The sequence below is a fragment of the Anarhichas minor genome, unplaced genomic scaffold (assembly GCF_050575085.1).
Source record: "Anarhichas minor isolate MPS153535 unplaced genomic scaffold, ASM5057508v1 ptg000136l, whole genome shotgun sequence".
NCBI lineage: Eukaryota > Metazoa > Chordata > Actinopteri > Perciformes > Anarhichadidae > Anarhichas > Anarhichas minor.
The window spans coordinates 5,148,246-5,168,009 of NW_027466582.1; the positions used below are offsets into that span (position 1 = coordinate 5,148,246).

The 19,764-nt window shown below is 40.1% G+C and overlaps 1 long non-coding RNA gene and 1 pseudogene across 1 annotated transcript; both read right to left on the bottom strand.

Annotated features, from left to right (window-relative positions):
• Positions 1-492: 492 nt before the first annotated feature.
• On the bottom strand, positions 493-16,008 carry LOC142941736 (uncharacterized). The gene is made up of 3 exons (XR_012951534.1): positions 15,870-16,008; positions 11,949-12,070; positions 493-10,195 (listed from the first exon to the last, which is right to left on the bottom strand). It is a non-coding gene; the product is annotated as an uncharacterized LOC142941736 (long non-coding RNA).
• A 677-nt stretch (positions 16,009-16,685) lies between these two features.
• LOC142942281 (ATP-dependent RNA helicase DDX1-like) lies at positions 16,686-18,437 on the bottom strand (annotated as a pseudogene).
• Positions 18,438-19,764: the final 1,327 nt, after the last annotated feature.

Consider the following 19,764-nt stretch of genomic DNA (forward strand, 5'->3'; position numbering starts at 1 on the left):
TGTAGTAGAAATGCATAACTGGTAGAGTTGGAACTTAAACCGCATTAGCTAAAGGAGCTAAAAGCTGAATTACAATGCAGGAAAATCTGGAAAAGATTTTACTGTCAAAGCAATAGTAGTAAAGATAGTAGTAGTAGTAGTAGTGCTAGTAGCAGTAGTTGGATAGTTGGACTTTCAGGCTGCTGTTGCCAAATGTGTAAGTCTGTTGTTCATAGTAATGTGTCTGCGACCAGGACAAGATTAGCTACATTTCCTCCAAAAAAGATGGATGGAGAGTGAAAATTGTGGGATTGGTGGTAAATTTAAAATGTTTTGTTTTTCACAAGATTCTGGTGCTCCTCTACACTCTAACGATAACCTCACGTGCTATGAAGTGAGAAAAGGTCTGAAAAAAATAGTAAAATACCAAACCAAGCAAATAATCATGAGCCACAAATCTATCTATATGGTACACGTTCATAGTGGTTGAAAAGACCGCACAGGTAGACAGGATGCTTTCAAAATTGTTTATAAAATGTACTTGAACAGAAATCCTTCTGTATCCTTTCTGTAGACAGATTTACATCACAGCTTCAAGAAAATGACAGTTTCAGTATTTTACATAAATCTACAGAGGCTTTTTCCATTTAAAAAAACAAAACAAAAACATAATAGAATTAAATGACGATGCAGGTATGGGGTCAGAAAAGGCACTCGTACCATATGACGGGGTAGAACAAGCAAAGAAAAATAATTGAAATACAAACAATGCAATACAATAATCTGTTACCCATTGAGTAAAGTTCAGTGTCAAGATACCCTCATACAAATTCCAAATGGCCAAGGCTCACCACAGAGGAAAAGGAAAGACCAAAAAAGCGTGTGGCACAAAACAAACATTTTAAAACAAAGCTTCAAGTCATGAATACTGAAACATTTTAGTAGGATCCATCTTTTTGAGGAAGGTTGACCAGTGAACATTTCAAAAGTATGCATTCCTGCAGAACTGAAATAATTCATCATCTACATTCTCCTCCAACAATATATACATTTTCATAGCAATGAAGGCGGCAACCACCATCTGTTTAGTGTAAAACAAACCTCTCTCTTGTGTCAACTCTAATATAGAAAATTAAGGAACTCGTTCCTGTTAAATAACCACTTCATTTTTGTGAACTCCATAACTGTGTTAGTCAACTGGCACATTTTCTTGCTCTTCTTTGATCAATGGGCTCTCATTGTCCTGCCCTGTGGTTCCCATTGAGTATCCCAGGCACCCTGCTGCTTCAACTGGGACTAAATACATAACCTCAGTGTCCCATTCACTTTTTAATGGTACTCGCAGTGTTTGGACATACAGCAGATCCATGTGGTTCAGCCAGCAAACACTGAAGATTCTCATTTTCTGATTTGAGAAAAGTATATCCAAGGGATCCTGTCGGTTCCCCTGGGACTATGTACTCAACTTCGGCAATGTGTGACTCTGTTTTGACATCATCATAAAGTGGACAACATTGTTCCTCCGTGTCTGGTTCTGGACTCATATTGCCATAATGTGGATCATATTTCTCCTCTTCTATCTGTAAGTTTCCCTGAACAGGACTGCCACAACCTACATCCACTAGATCGTTCCCCGGATCTGTTGGGAACTCAGGGTCCTCATGGAACAGAGTTTTCTCGGTAATTTTGGCACCATCGAGAGAATGCACGTGACTTTCATCTGAATGGTATCTCGCTTGTCGCACAAAATTACCCTGGTTCGTCTTCTTGCCAGGCACTTTGCTGGAATACCGGTCACATTTCTTTTTAGCAAACACAAATGGCAGTTTGAAGACCTTGTCTGGGTCATTTCGATATTTACGATACTCCTTGACCATGGAGTTGACTTTGGATGCAGTAGCTATTGTAAATTCCCAGCTCCTGTGATGTTGTGAGCTAATATCAAAGTTATAGTCAAGGATGTCATACACAGTGTTTGGCAAATAGCATCTTGTTTTCGTGACTGCAAATTTATGTATCTCATACACTACAGCTCTCGTCAATTGCTCCAAGTCCAGCTTTTCTTTCTCTCTTGATTTAGACGTCACGTCGAGCTCCAAACCCATCTCTATGCAAATGGGATAACGGCGTACCGATACTTGACTCCGATCAATTTTCTCTGGTTTTTGTACGACACTTGCCAGTGTGTCTATTTTCACTTTTGTTTGCAGTGCCAGCTTTCCTTTTTTGATACTTTCCATCACTTCACTTCCATGCAAAGCCGCTGTCGGTTTCTCTTTACTTACAATTTTAGATTGACTGCTAGATAATGGTTGAATGACAAATACTTTATTGAGCCAGGTGAGAAAGCCATCTTCTTGTTTCATCCGACTTGTTTCATCCAGCCATACGGTACTTACTTCTTGCCCCAGCATGCCAGTGTTGAAGTTGTGTTGAAGGATATCATTAATGGTGTTGTGTTTTGTTCCACACAATTTTTTGGCAAAACAAGCCAGTTCCCCCATAACCCCGTGTGTCAATACTTGCGGGTCAAGCTTATCTTTTGGTTGGTCTTTGTCCACACACAGGTTCAAACCTATTTCCTTGCAGAGAGGGTAGCTGTCCATTATCATCTCCTCTATTGATGAGAGGGGAGAGGACGGATCCGTTGCTGGTTCTTGTGCAGTGCAGTTTCCACCAGCAGAGCCTGCATCAGTCATGGTATGTAGACGAGGATGATGCATGTGACCAGAGTCATCCTGACGATGCTTATGATTTCTGACTTGATAGCATTTGGGACAATATATCATTCTCAAAAGGCTTAGTTCTGGTCTGCAATTTGGGTCAGGGAGTTCAAACTGCTTTTTCATTTGATTAACACCACATCTTTGTAAACATTTCATTTTCCACATTGTTGTGTTTGTAAAGGCACTGCGACACAGCTCATTGTTGAAATTCAGATGGAAATTATACTCCAGTACCTCTGTGATGAAATGCCTTTGGGCTGATAGTAGGTCTGTGGCAAATGTGTGAAGTTCAACCATGATGCCATTGGTTAGCAATTTGGGATCAAGATTCTGTTTTACTCCAGATCCTACATCAAAATCAATGCCTAATTTCTTGCATCTGGAGAAGGAATAAAGTGGACAGTGTTCTTCATGTGGTCTTGAGAGGATTTGCTGAATATGATTGGCCCTCAATTGCCACAGCTTTAATTTGAGCTCATTTTGGTGTTCTATGTCAAGGGAACTGCCTACGTCTTGGTCTATGATTGCAGCCTGGGAAGAACCAGCACTAGATGCATCAGAATTTGGGTTGTTCTGGGAATCCTGTTTCATGTTTGTTGAGCTTTGCTTCTTGTAGCATAAAAAGCCTGAAAAAGTTATAGGCGTTCTACAATTCCTTTTCTCCGGTATAGCAGGAATTCGTGCAACAATACTTCTGGCATGGTCAGAATCTCCACGTTGCAAATCAAGATCCAAATTGTGTTTTAGGATGTCAACACAAATCTGCTCAAATGTTCCACACAACTTTTCTGCAAAGTTTGTCACTTCAGTCATTGCTCCATAGGTCAGTTTGTTGATATCCAGTTTCTTATTTGGTCGAGTATTGTTCACATGTAGTTTCAGACTAATTTTCTTGCAGAAGGGATAAAGATCCACACTCTCCTGTGAAATATGTTCTTTAGTGTCAGCCTGTGAATAAGGAGGAAACCCACAGGCGACATCACACTCCTCCATCCTCGATATGCTGCCGAGTTCAGCGTTGGCACTGCCCACACTCTGAGTTGCCATACTTATTGATGGTATGGGACCATGAAGTTCAAAGACCTCCTTTGAGAACTTGACTGCATCTTCACAATCTTTCAGTTGTCTTACTCTATTCATAATTTCACTTGTGAAAATATGTCTCTGGTGTTCACTCTCCAGGCTGATGTCAAAGTTGTACTCAAGAATCTCCATGATGAAATACTGTTGGGATGAATTCATTGCTAGGGCAAATTTTGCAATTTCAAGCAGAATAGAATCAGGAAGAGAGTCAACACTGAAGTTTTGCTTTGGACCAAATCCAATGTTGAATTCAAGGCCAAACGTCTTGGACATATTGAATGGACCGAACACTAATGCAGAGAGGATTTGTTTTACACGGTTAGCACGCATCTTCCACATGTTGTTCTCTGTTCCCATTTCTTCTTCTTCCATTTCATATTCAGTTGGTACATCTTTTAGAGTCTGTGTTTGCTCTTCATCTTCACCAATTCCTCTCTCATCAGGCTGGCTTGCAAACTGCAGGTTCAGATTTGAGTTTACAGTTGGTAAACTAGATGAAGTGTCTGAGCTCAGAGGACGTTTTGGGATTCGTACGTTATCTTCATTGCCAGAGTTTTCTGAGTCTGTGAGTTCTTCTGAGTCTAGATCAGACTCTCCTAGAGGACAAGTGTAGTAGTTCTTTGGATTTGTCTTAGGCGTTTTCTCCTGTGTTTGCAGTGCCAGCTTTCTTTTTTTGATAGTTTCCTTCAATTCACTACGATACATGGCAGCCTGTTTCAATTGACTTACATTTCTATATCGTTTCTTCGGCAAACGAACAACAAATACTTCATTGAGCCAGGAGAGCAAGCAATCACTGTGTCTCGTCACTCCGTCGAACTGAAATGCAGGATTTACATCTCGCCCCTGCATGACAATGTTGAAGTTGTGTTTAAGGATATCATAAATGATCTTGAGTTTTCTTCCACACAATCTCTTGGCAAAACTAGCCACTTCCCCCATAACCCCGTGTGTCAATACATGCGGGTCAAGCTTTTCTTTTGGTTGGTCTTTGTCCACACACAGGTTCAAACCTATTTCCTTACAGCGAGGGTAGCTGTCCATTATCATCTCCTCTATTGATGAGAAGGTAGAGGACGGATCCTTTGCTGGTTCTTGTGCAGTGCAGTTTCCATCAGCAGAGCCTGCATCAGTCATGGTATGTGGACGAGGATGATGCATGTGACCAGAGTCAGAGTCATCCTGACGATGCTTATGATTTCTGACTTGATAGCATTTGGGGCAATATATCCTTCTCACAAGGCTTGGTTCTGGTCTGCAATTTGGGTCAGGGAGTTCAAACAGCTTTTCCCTTTTCAATTGACCAAGACATGTTTTTACCAATTTCTTACTTCTCACGTTCGTCATAGTTGTGTTTGTAAAGGCACTGCGACACAGCTCATTGTTGAAATTCAGATGGAAATTATACTCTAGTATCTCTGTGATGAAATGCCTTTGGGCTGATAGTAGGTCTGTGGAAAATGTGTGAAGTTCAACCATGATGCCATTGGTTAGCAATTTGGGATCAAGATTCTGTTTTACTCCAGATCCTACATTGAAATCAATGCCTAATTTCTTGCATCTGGAGTAAGAATAAAGTGGACAGTGTTCTTCATGTGGTATTGAGAGGATTTGCTGAACACTATTGGCCCGCAATTGCCACAGCTTTAATTCAAACTCATTTTGGTGTTCTATGTCAGGGGAACCATTAACATCTTGGTCTATGAATGCAGCCTGGGGTGAATCAGCACTAGCTGCATCTGAATTTGGGTTGTTCTGGGAATCCAGTTTCACGTTTGTTGAGGAGTCATTTATTGAGCGATTGATTTTCTTGAACTTTTTAAAATATGTTGTTAGTTTCCTTTCTTCCAACATAGCAGGAATTTGTGCAACAATACTTCTGGCATGGTTAGAATCGCCACGTTGCAAATCAAGATCCAAATTGTGTTTTAGGATGTCAACACAAATCTGCTCAAATGTTCCACACAACTTTTCTGCAAAGTTTGTCACTTCAGTCATTGCTCCATAGGTCAGTTTGTTGATATCCAGTTTCTTATTTGGTCGAGTATTGTTCACATGTAGTTTCAGACTAATTTTCTTGCAGAAGGGATAAAGATCCACACTCTCCTGTGAAATATGTTCTTTAGTGTCAGCCTGTGAATGAGGAGGAAACCCACAGGCGACATCACACTCCTCCATCCTCGATATGCTAGTGAGTTCAGCATTGGCACTGCCCACACTCTGAGTTGCCATACTTATTGATGGTATGGGACCATGAAGTTCAAAGACCTCTTTTGAGAACTTGACTGCATCTTCACAATCTTTCAGTTGTCTTACTCTATTCATAATTTCACTTGTGAAAATATTTCTCTGGTGTTCACTCTCCAGGCTGATGTCAAAGTTGTACTCAAGAATCTCCATGATGAAATTCTGTTGGGATGAATTCATCGCTAGGGCAAATTTAGCAATTTCAAGAACATTACATTCAGTCAAACCGTCAACACTGAAATTTTGCTTTGGACCAAATCCAATATTGAATTCAAGGCCAAACTTCTTGGACTTATTGAATAGACCGAACTCTAATGCAGAGATGATTTGTTTTACACGGTTAGCACGCATCTTCCACATGTTGTTCTCTGTTCCCATTTCTTCTTCTTCCATTTCATATTCAGTTGGTGCATCTTTTAGAGTCTGTGTTTGCTCTTCATCTTCACCAAGCCCTCTTTCATCAGGCTGGCTTGCAAACTGCAGGTTCAGATTTGAGTTTACAGTTGGTAAACTAGATGAAGTGTCTGAGCTCAGAGGACGTTTTGGGATTCGTAAGTTATCTTCATTGCCAGAGTTTTCTGAGTCTGTGAGTTCTTCTGAGTCTAGATCAGACTCTCCTAGAGGACAAGTGTAGTAGTTCTTTGGATTTGTCTTAGGCGTTTTCTCCTGTGTTTGCAGTGCCAGCTTTCTTTTTTTGATAGTTTCCTTCAATTCACTGCTATACATGGCAGCCCGTTTCATTTGAGTTACATTTCTATATCGTTTCTTCGGCAAACGAACAACAAATACTTCATTGAGCCAGGAGAGCAAGCAATCACTGTGTCTCGTCACTCTGCAGAACTGAAATGCAGGATTTACATCTCGCCCCTGCATGCCAATGTTGAAGTTGTGTTTAAGGATATCATTAATGATCTTGTGTTTTGTTCCACACAATCTTTGGGCAAAATTAGCCACTCCCTTCATAACCCCGTTTGTCAATACATGCATGTCAAGCTTTTCTTTTGGTTGGTCTTTGTCCACACACAGGTTCAAATCTATTTCCTTGCAGAGAGGGTATCTGTCCATTATCATCTCCTCTATTGCTGAGAAGGTAGAGAACGGATCCTTTGCTGGTTCTTGTGCAGTGCAGTTTCCATCAGCAGAGCCTGCATCAGTCATGGTACGTGGACGAGGATGATGCATGTGACCAGAGTCAGAGTCATCCTGACGATGCTTATGATTTCTGACTTGATAACATTTGGGGCAATATATCATTCTCAAATGGCTTGGTTCTGGTCTGCACCTTGTGTCAGGGAGTTCAAACTGCCTTTTCCTTAGAGGAATTCTGTTTTTATTACTTGGCATATTCATTATTCTAATTCGGTCCATAGTTGTCTTTGTAAAGGCACTGCGATTCAGCTCATTGTTGAAATCCAGATGAAAATTATACTCCAGTATCTCTGTGATGAAATGCTTTTGGGCTGATAGTAGGGCTGTGGCAAATGTGTGAAGTTCAACCATGATGCCATTGGTTAGCAATTTGGGATCAAGATTCTGTTTTGCTCCAGATCCTACATTGAAATCAATGCCTAATTTCTTGCATCTGGAGTACGAATAAAGTGGACAGTGTTCTTCATGTGGTATTGAGAGGATTTGCTGAACACTATTGGCCCGCAATTGCCATAGCTTTAATTCAAACTCATTTTGGTGTTCTATGTCAGGGGAACCATTAACATCTTGGTCTATGAATGCAGCCTGGGGTGAATCAGCACTAGCTGCATCTGAATTTGGGTTGTTCTGGGAATCCAGTTTCATGGTTGTTGAGGAGTCATTTATTGAGTAATTGATGTTCTTGAACTTTTTAAAATATGTTGTTAGATTCCTTTCTTCCAAAATAGCAGGAATTCGTGCAACAATACTTCTGGCATGGTCAGAATCTCCACGTTGCAAATCAAGATTCAAATTGTGTTTTAGGATGTCAACACAAATCTGCTCAAATGTTCCACACAACTTTTCTGCAAAGTTTGTCACTTCAGTCATTGCTCCATAGGTCAGTTTGTTGATATCCAGTTTCTTATTTGGTCGAGTATTGTTCACATGTAGTTTGAGACTAATTTCCTTGCAGAAGGGATAAAGATCCACACTCTCCTGTGAAATATGTTCTTTAGTGTCAGCCTGTGAATGAGGAGAAAACCCGCAGGCGACATCACACTCCTCCATCTTCAATATGCTGCCGAGTTCAGCGTTGGCACTGCCCACACTCTGAGTTGCCATACTTATTGATGGTATGGGACCATGAAGTTCAAAGACCTCTTTTGAGAACTTGCCTGCATCTTCACAGTCTTTCAGTTGTCTTACTCTATTCATAATTTCACTTGTGAAAATATTTCTCTGGTGTTCACTCTCCAGGCTGATGTCAAAGTCGTACTCAAGAATCTCCATGATGAAATTCTGCTGGGATGAATTCATTGCTAGGGCAAATTTAGCAATTTCAAGCAGAATAGAATCAGTCAAAGCGTCAACACTGAAGTTTTGCTTTGGACCAAATCCAATGTTGAATTCAAGGCCAAACTTCTTGGACATATTAAATGGACCGAACTCTGTTGCAGAGAGGATTTGTTTTACACGGTTAGCACGCATCTTCCACATGTTGTTCTCCGTTCCCATTTCCTCTTCTTCCATTTCACTTTCTTTTGGTGCATTTTTTAGAGTCTGTGTTTGCTCTTCACCTCCACCAAGCCCTCTTTCATCAGGCTGGCTTGCAAACTGCGGGTTCAGATTTGAGTTTACAGTTGGTAAACTAGATGAGGTGTCTGACCTCAGAGAATGTTTTGGGATTTGTAATCTGTTATCTTCATTGCCAGAGTTTTCTGAGTCTTTGAGTTCAACTGAGTCTAGATCAGACTCTCCTAGAGGACAAGTTTGACAAAGATCTCCCTCTGCTGTTCGAGTGGTACACAATTCCGTCTGATGAGCGATTATGTTTGTCTCCATGTCTTTAGACTGTCCTCTTTTGTTTGCCCTTTCACCTGGTGTTAACAGAGCCCTCTTTTCCCGTTTACTTTTGAAACCAGACTGCCTTCTTTTTGTCACTTCCTTAAACAGAGTCTGCTGGACTTCCATACTGGACAGTGCTGAGCCTCTGGATCTTTTGAAGGTGTTTGTCTGGAAGGAAAACGGCTCACTTTTAAACTCCATGCTGATCTCACTACCAGTGGTGATAAGTCCATCTCTTCTCTTTAGTAGGTGTAATATCCTGAACCAAATTAGATTTTTTTCCCGTTGACTCTTGAGATCAAGTTCAAAATTGTGCTCCAGCACACCCAGAACAATAAGATTGTAGGATGCAGTCAGTATTTTGGTGAAGTGTACCAATTCTAACATCACGCCCTTTGTCAACAAACCTGGATCTAGACTTTGTTTTGACCCAACATCAAGGTTCAGACCAATTTCTTCACAATAAGGAAACTTAGGGAGAGGACCATCCTCCTTCAGTTCTTCTGCTGACACTTCTCCTGAACACTTAAATTCATCACTGTCATCACCGTGTGCTCCTTCCATCTCTTCCAAGAGACTCTCCGTCTTCATGTATTCGTTGGATGCTTCTTGTGAACATGTGTATTCATCTCCATGTTCACCATCAGCAGTATCATTCATCTCCACCGCAAAACTTTCAGTCTTACCCTCTGCAGATGCCATGTTCAGTCCATTGTTGCTTTTGCGTTCTGGCTTTGATGACGTGTCAAAGAGAGTAAAAACTTCTTTTGTATCTGTAGGAGGTTTCCTGATCAGGTCTTTGACTTTGTGCAGAATTTGAGCAGTAAAGTCAGTCAGTTGTTGCTCATCTTTCAACCCAAGATCAAAATTTTTCTCCAGAATGTTAGTGATAAAATGCCCTTTACTCTCGTTTATCGTTTTAGCAAAGTCACAGACCTCAAGTATGACACCATTTGTCGCTAACTGTAAGTCCATTTTTTTCTGTGTGTTGGATGTTACATTAAAATCCAATCCTATTCTATTGCTGTGATGGAATGGTTCTACACACCTTGAATGTTCCTTTCCACGCATAATGCGCCACTGCCATACTTTGTTGGAATCCATCTTTTTGTGGTCTTCCAGACTGCAGGTGTCCATGTTGTCCATTACAATGATCTATTCTTTGTCGTCCATGTCATTCTTTCCTGTATTTAGTTCATGAGGGAAAAAAGGATACATGATCAACAATATATCTTAGCCTGGAGTCATACACAATTTAAATGTATTCATAAATATCAGACATTTTACACTTACAGGTTCTCAAATGTGAGGATTTGCACTTTTGTCACTATCTTGTTGTGAACTTAATACATTTGGGTTTTGGACTGCTGATCAGAAAATACAAGTCTTCACGTTGAGTCTCTGGTTACTTGTGATAGGCATTAGGCAATATCATTGACATTTTCCTGGCTAAACGGTTGATCATTCTATGTAAACACTAAAATACTATTGCCGAAAAAAGTTGCAATAAAGGGACGAGCATTTCTTTCGAGATGAGGTGAAGGAATTTATCAAGCAGCAATATGCAGGGGCTACAGCTAAAGTTAACAGAGGTTGCATTGAGTTTAAATTAGTGCTGGGCAAGTTATTGCGTTATTATCGCATTGATTAATTTACGCCGACAATTATTTTATAGTGCGTTAACGCATTTTTTTTTTTTTTTTGAAAGTCCGTTGCTCACTGGCAGCGGTGGAGGGAGGCTTCGGCAGACTACGTTGATGCAGCGTGTGGGAGAAGTTTAGATAATCAAAAGCAAGACAAGCTAACAGATGCTACAGAGAAGTGGATACACACTGCAGCCGGTTAGTATTGTGGAAGATTTCGGTCTGAGGAACGTTCTCAAGGTGCGCAGATCGGGAGCGAGCGAAGGGCTTTGAAAGTTAGCGTAAAGATTAACGTGAGACAACATCAGGTTTCTTCAGACGAACATCCGGTTTTCAGAATAAGATGCCAACAAAGTATGAATTATATTCACATTAAGTATAAAACATGCTACCTGCATCTCTTGAGTGAAAGGGAAAATACACCTAAATTGTGCGTAAAGTGTCTTTATTCTTATATTGATGAACAGTAGAGCTGCATTCACATGCTCTGACTGTCATGAAGACAGAAGACAGACATTTTGCTGAAACGTGCTGAAACATTTTATTCACGTTGCACAGCAGTGGAACGTTTCACATAAAGTCACACTGAGCACAGATAGTGAAGAGATAGAACTGCTACTGTGTAAAGGGAATACTGCTGTTAAAAATAACCTTATTTGTTTTAATAAGTGTTTGCAAACCAAATGTTATTGCACTTTTGTTCAGTACTTTTAAAATAAAAGTGAGCAATACACTACTTTTGAATTCATTATTGAACTTTGCCATAACAATACAAAAAATCCATGCAATTAAAAATTGTAATCGTTGCCCAGCACTAGTTTAAATATGATGCAGGGGCCGGGGCCTGTCTAAAAGTGCCCCCGCCTCAGAAGCCCCCTCGTCCCCCACCACAATGATGACTTGCTCCATCCTGAATAGAGGGATATTAACAGGCTTTTTAAGAGACAGAAGCTCTGCAAAGCAGCCGGACCAGACTCTGTCAAATCAGCTGTTTCTGGTGTTGACATCTTTAAACATCTTTGTGTTTTCGTGCGATCGTGGCCGACCTCTCCCATCCTGGACACAAACTTAAGTTATTTGCTGGAGTTATTTGGTTCAGTGTAAAAAGGAAAAAGCGGTGACTGTGTAAAAGGGAATTCTGACTCTCGCCTCACCCCATGGACACTACATGTTAATATTAGAGTAAAGTCTCCCTATCCTTCAAAGTGAGTTACATTAACCACATCTTTTGGATTATAATCTTTGTACAATGCAATTACGCTCTGTTCTATAGTGATTTCAGCTCACTACATACCTCGTAAGACAGGATTTAGCTTAGCAAGGAGTTCCTCCAACATGTCTTGCCCACACTGCATATCTGCATCTTAGTTGGACATCCCCCAATCAGCGATGGGACGGCGGTGGTACAATGGTACCCTGAATGAAACAATTTGGAAAAGTTTGCATTAAAAATCTCACTCGGTAAAAGTACAAAAGTATTAGCATGAACATATCCTTTAAGTTTCTAAAATCTATCTAAAGAAGCTAAGAACTGAATTACAATGCAGGAAAAGCTTGAAGCTAGACAATGTTACTGTCAAAGTAATAGTAGTAAAAGTAGTAGGACTATTAGTAGTAGTAGTAATAGCAGTAGTAATGGTCATCGTTGAAATAACAGTAGTATTAGTAGAAGCAGTAGTAGTTGTAGAAGCAGTAGGAATAGCAATAGTAGTAGTAGTAATAGTGGTAGCAGTGAAAATCTCTGAGACCTGAGTGACTGTGTGTGAGAGAGAGAGTGAGAGTGTGAGAGAGAGAGATAGACAGACAGAGAGCGAGCGTGCGTGTGTGTGTCACTGGTTGCCCTGGTGAGGAAGCACCTGGTTGGAGAGGCAGACTAATTAAGAAACATTACAGTAAACCGTGATTAAGAACAACACTCCTGCCTCCTTTTCCAGGAGTCTGATTGCCAGAATATGGATATCATGAGAAAGATAAGACTTATTTTTTAGGTTTGTGGTGTTAAAACTGTGAGCTACAGAGCAAAATAGAAAACTGGTACCGTCTGCTTTCTTTGAGACATTTGTCGTCAGAATTAAGATGGAGTCTAATGGAGCAGTTGGTTGGAGTTAAAGATTAGAAGAACAATAGTTGGAATGCTAATTGTGAGCATTGTGTGTTTGTCAAAAATTCAGATTCTGTCTCCTCTCAACCCCACCCACTTCCACCCTTTCAAAATAAAAGCCCCATGGATTAACTGAATATCTGTAAACTCATAAGAGGTGAAAAAGGTGACAAGCCCGAAACCCTGGGGGTTAAAACTCGTTTATTATTCAGTGATTAGTATTTCAGCTGTAGTCGAACAGCTGGCTAGTTAGCTTCTTTTTTTTTTTTTTTTTCAATCAATATTATTATTCAGTGTGGCTTTGTAGCACAAAGGCAGTAAAACTGCCTGTGCCAAAGCACACTGTATATAATCCAGCGGGCTTGGTCTTTATTTATTTATTTTAGTGTGCTAGTACATTTCTACTGTGATTTAGTTTATGTGCCTTACTCACTAACAAAACTATATGTGAGATATGATTGTGTACTGGGGAGAGTGGTAACAGGACCATATGAGTTATCTCTGCCTTTGCTTTGATAAGGGGAAGTAACCAAATGGGGGTTGCAGTTTAACCAGAGAATGTTTAGGTGTGAAGATTTAATCAAAGGTAACAGAGACATGTCTTTGTGTGACAAGGCTCAGAAGAGGAAGGGGATGACTGGAGCGTGTCAATGGGGACCTTGAAACTGCTGATCAATTGTTGTAATGTAAATAACTGATGTTCCCCCCTGCTGTGTGCTGAGATGGTTAAGAGCAGGAGACAAACTGAACTCTTGGCTCATCCTCTGCTGCAGTCAGTACGACAGTGAAGCTGCATTTAGCATACCCTGTCTTATCAATGTATATAAAAATAATGTGACAACGGGAAGCTGTGCTGCTCTCCCTTCACGTCTGTTTAGACCTCCACCTTTATCCAGGCCCAGCTCCACTCACATCTCAGCCCTGCGTCAAGCTGCGCTACACAAACAGCCTCCTCTTCCTGAAGCTCTGACCACATCATCTTATCAGTATCTGGGCCTCATGTTTCGTGGTCATGAAAGTTATTCTGACCACGAAATCGCCTCATTCTACTTTGAGTTAAAAACAACAACATCATGCAACCAGATCCGCCGGTATTCCGGTTTAACGTTAACGAGTGACCACGTGGACTGAACCGGAACACATTCATTCAATAAGTCAGTAAATCATATACATTAATTAATACATTAAAAACATAAATAGATACATACGTAAATAACTTTAAACACAATATTTACCACATGCAAACTGTATTTTAAGGAAAAATTAAATTCCAATTCTGTGAATACTTAACCAAATATATTAATAGAGAATACATTAACACAGACCAGTATGACTTCAAAGTGACAGTACACTACATCATATTCAGAAACTTCAAGGTTACACAAAATGACTAATTTCACTTGGGACTGGCTCAATCCCAATGCCCCCCCCCCCCCCCCTAAACCCTCAAACCCTGAACCCTCAAGGACTTACTGACGTCACCTGGTAAGTGGTTGAGTGTGAGGGCTTGAAATGGTGTAAATAGGAATGGGACAGCACTTTGCTGCAACATATCACGTTACCATGAAAACGACAAGAAATATGATGTACAATTGTGGGTATTTATTTTATACTTTGTACTCCCTGATTTGAACGTCTTACATCTCTTTCCTCACAAGATGAGAGGTATTTTCATATAATCTATTTACTCGTTTTTGTCAAAACAGCTTCAATGACAAAATCAAATATTTGATGAATAAATGAATAAATACTCTCTGATTTCAAGTTTATTTTTTGTTCGATCTTCAACTCTTAATGTTTCTGTGTAAATTGAATAGGACAGGCTGAACAGTGAGCCGTCCTCTTTGTTTACCTTTTTTTTTTTATGTCTCCATGTCCACTGGTTACCCCGTGTTTAACGTCACGTTGCTATGACTTGTGGGTAATTCCCCGAGGCTAAATCAGCATACTATGCGGACTTACGGAAAGGGTTCATAAAGGGCTCAAAATGTCTGCGAGAGAGCCCTCAAACACTTGACGATTTGACAGTGGGACAGCCCTAAACCGTCACGGACTTCACGGGAGCGCACCTCAAAGTCCGTAAAGGGGGGCATTGGGTCACTGATAGCAGACCACCTCAGAGAATATCAGGAAATTATTATGTGGAATTTCAGAATAAAAGCCATATAAAATCTCATTCTTGAGCCAACTTCCGTTGAATTTCTCACGTTAACCGGAACTCACCGGAACTTCTCTTATTTTGAAGTCAGTTCTTACACGCTACTACCGTAATGCATAGTACATACACGTACCGCAAAACAACGTGCGGGCTGGTTTGACTGTGTTTTTCGAAGTGGAGGCTGGCTTGACCGCGGTGTTTTCTCCTCCTAAATCGCAATAATGACGAGCGTTAAAAGTTGACAAAGTTCCGCATGCAGTGGACGTTAGCCTTAACCCAGCAAGTCTGAACTGTAACGGAACTTAAACTTTAACGGAGGGAAAGACGGTGTAGACATTTTAACGCTCACATCGAAGATGTTTTATTGCGAATATACGACATCACCTTTTCCGCTCGTCTCACTCCAATCTGAGAAAGGCTGGCCAGCTGACCCCCCCCCCCCCCACACACACACACACACACACACACACACTCTCTCAAATTAAGCTTTAAGCTTCTTTAGATAATGCAGTCTAGCTTCCAACTCTGACAATTATACATTTCAAATAGGTTTTTCATCAGTGTAGTTCAATATTTCTGGGCTTTAACATTGTTAAGACAGTTTCACAGGACACCTCTTTCCAAAAACCCAATAACCGCCATTTTCTGCTCCAAAACATGGGTTTCAACTTTCCTCTCCAGACCCTGAGAGTAGAGTCTTCCTCCCTCAAAATGTGATTTCTTTAACGTTACAAAACACCGACATTCTGTACAGCGACAACGCGGGAAAAACACAAGGAGGCTCCACTGTGATTTCACGACTCAACGGTGATGCTCTTTCGATCGTATATATTTCAAATACGAAAATAATCATTGTTTGGTACACACCACATTAGGGGGAAAGAAACAGCCCCAGCAGCCAGGATACAGTTTTGAGAAAAGCCCAACCATGATCGAAACAAACGAGTGAAACGTACCACATGTATGCTGAACAATCGCCGGATCTTCTTCTTCTTTGTTAAGTACTCGCACTACTCCCTCGTGAAGTCTTCATGCGTAAAGAACGGCTTCACATCTCTCAGCTGTAGAATAAACATTGGGAATAATAGGTCACAGGAAGTGACGAAAGACCATCTGCGCAGGCATTTCAAAATAAAAGTGTCTAAAAACTGCGCGTCAGTGATTAAAACGGGATGTTTACAGAAATACAACAGAAATATAGAAATACTTTAGCGATGTCTTTTTTCCACCAAAACAGTTTTATATAGCATTTTATATATCCATTAAAACAAATCATCAAAAGCACGACTGTCATATTAAATAACCATTTCACAAACTTAAATTTTTAAAACACAAAATCAGGGTATTCAATTAAAACTCAAAAAAGTTTTTACTAAAATGTCCTCCCAGAAAAGGTCCAAACCTATATCTAAATTGTGTCTTCCTATAGCACTCTATTAAATAAAACAAAAAACGACATATATTTTCACATCATTTCAACAATATTTGTCAATTTGGAAACTATGATACTATTAAAATAAAGACGCAATTCACTTATGGTGCTTATGGAAAACAAATAGCTATATCTTTACCGATTAGTTTGCGCAAAATTAAATAACGGTGCACATTTCAATGAAAGGAAATCAAGACTATATCTTCTGTGTAAAATAAATGCCTCTTTCAGAAAAAGGGCAGAACAAAGATTTAAAGTAACCCCTTTTCTCTTGGCTTTAATGTTCATAGATGAGAAAGCTGAACTAATCGGCTACGGTGGTCAGAAAACAACAACAATGCATTGTAAATATTATTATCCGGTTTATTCTCATTATTTATCAGACATTGCTCACAGGTCCAGATCTATATAACCGTCACTCACAGTCCACCATTTGGTGAAGCCCAGAAGAGGCATTCCTAATTATTGTAGATATTTCCTTCCTTTGTAGAAAATTAACTCAAACTGAGCAGGCCATTACAGTTTTTTGACACCTTACAATATACATTTTATGTACAGTAAATCATTTATGAGTTATGTTTATATGTTTGTCTGGGTGAAAAAAAAAGACCCTTGAAGATGAAACCGCACACTGCTGCTTGGTTGCATAAAGACTTGTATCCTGTTGGTGCAACATTAAAATGTATGTATTTGTCTTTATTCTCTATATGTATCAGTGCTGTGCTGGTCTGTTCAGAAGGCTCTGAAAAGCTGGTTCGGCATGTAACCCAGGTGGAGGAAGGAAGACTGAGCTTCTCTCTCGAGGGTCGCCAGCTCCTGGACCGTCGGGGCCAGAGCCTCCACGTGGCCCTTGTAGTTACCACCTTGGCAAGAGCAAGAGGTTTGTTGGTCAAGCAGTGAATTAACAGCCAACACACACGATAACTATAGATATTTTGATTAGTGTACTGGAAGATTGTTTACTATTCACAAAGCCAGTGTGGCCACAATATGCTCGTACACAGGGGTCTCTATAGAGCACACATACCTCACACAGCCTTGCGCTGACCATAGGTGACCTTTCCATCAAAATCATCGACGGGTACTTTGATGTCTGGCTCACACTGGGTGATGGTGCACTTTAGATGCTCCTCAACATCTGACAGGAGCTGTGGTGAGAGGCAAGGGAATAAAAAAAAAAAGGACACAAGTAGAACTGAAAGCTCTATCATGGGTATTATGCCATATGTGTAAAGTTCAAATGTGTGACAAACTCTACTTGCTGCATGAGCTTGATTTAAGTTTGTGTTTCTTAGTTCACCTCTTTCTCGTTGTACCAGATGGTGCAACCTCCGTCCTCCTTCAGCCGGGTGTTGTAGCAGCCTCTGCCTCGGTTCGCGCAAATGTGGTACCACACCTGCACAAATAGAAACATTGTATTTGACCTATTTTTGTAAAATAATCAAAATGAATTAGCAGCATATTTTCTATAATCCAGCCAACCTTCTCCTTCTCCATTGCAACCAAGGAGATGGCCAGTCCCATCCTGCCAGTTAAAAGGAAATTAGATTTTTGAAGTCAATCATATGGCAGTAATTGAAGGACAGAGATGCAGATAAGGAGACAATGACAGATAACGAGCCCAGACAGCGGAGATATAGAAGTAGAGTGACGGACGAGTTAATCGACTGTAACCTACATTCAGACGGTAGAAACAGATGGTTTCATGTGAGAAACGCTTCGGTTGTAAAGTGGATAGTTGAGATGTTACAGATGGAAAACAACTGGGTGGGGAAAAAAAAGAACAAACTTTGTCTATGAGCTCCTTCTGTAGCTCAGTAAACAGCTCATTCTCTGCCCGACAGCGACAGACGGGCCTCGCTGGTGCCAGTCAACCCTCAAACGAAATGTTTAGACGGATTTCTTACAACAGTGAGTTTAGTGTGAAATGAAGACAACGTGTTGAGAGTTTGTCTTTTAAATGAATTCACCGCCTATCATTGTGAGCGCATCGTTGTAGAGCTGCAATGATTAATCATTTGTCATCTTTTAAATTATTCGCCAACTGATTCTGAGTATTTTTTTCTTTTTAAGCAATTTGATAAAGAAAACTAAAATAACTTGCTTAAAGACGCTGAATTCAACCCCAAGCAAAAAAAAAAATCTAAATGTAATTGGAGGCACATGATTTAGATTCTTGTCATAACAACTCATGGCAAGGCAACTCAAAAATAAATGTTTGTGCAGTGTACACAAAGGTTAAATTAAACATAATAAGCATTTTCAGTGTCTTTATCAATGTTTAAAAACTTAAAGGAATTAAAGAAAAGATGAAACACTGGGTCAAAAGTAAATTCTAACTTTAAATTGACCGAATCTAAAGATGTTATTTGGCCTTGGGACATTGTTTTGTTATATAACCTAAAATAATTAATCATGCGATTGCTTTTATTGATTTTCATGATAATCCCATATTTCCTCCCGATTAGCGACATGTTGGGAATAAAGTCACTCTGATAATGATTTCTTCTTAGAGACAGACAATATCTTACACAGGAAGTTCTCTCTAAACTTTCCACTTCAACATGAACAACGACACCATTATCAGGGGAGGGTATCTCTGGTAGATGCAAAAGATTCAGAGAAGTAGGAATGAAGTCTGCAGAGATAAGGACAAAGAAATATAGTTGTAATATTGTAGCTGTAATATTGTTATTTGGCAAAAAGCAAAACTTTGTGCCATTTGTGAGTGCACTCAGTGCATGTCTAAAGACATGCACTGTTTAAAGACTTTAAACCACCACGGTAACACCTGTTCAGGGCTATGCTGCAGTGAATGAACACGAGCGCGGATGGACTGCTGCACCTGCCTCAACATCTCCTTATTGATGAATGGAAAACTGCAGTGACGTGAAACAACATCTTTCCATTTCAAATGCTTTACAGACACTCACTCCTCTCTGGGGAGCTCCAGAGACGTCCTGGTGGACATATTATTATTACTTGGGCTGGATTTTTTGGGACACTGAATGTTTAGGGAGCATTGTGTCATTTGTCTCTGTGAATGGTAACTTTACTTCAGGGAAAAAGATGTGAATAACCTCTGGATTTATGTTTCCTGGCATGAAACAATAAAGCCAGTGTACATGGCCCATAGCATATTTGTGCCAGGTAATATGCTGTATGGATAATAAATATATATAAGAAACATTCATCACACCACACTAGATATACTGTCACTGACTGACAACATTCTTGACAACATAGAGGCAATTCGCAGCCAACAGCCCTTATTTTGGTGATTTTAAAAAGATTCATCTTGAAATGTGATTTTAGCACATCTGTTGAAATACATTCAAGCATTTATTCCGGTCTAATTGTAGCCACTGACAGGCGTTTTCAGCCATATGGTGTGTTCCTAATCTTAAAACACAGACAAA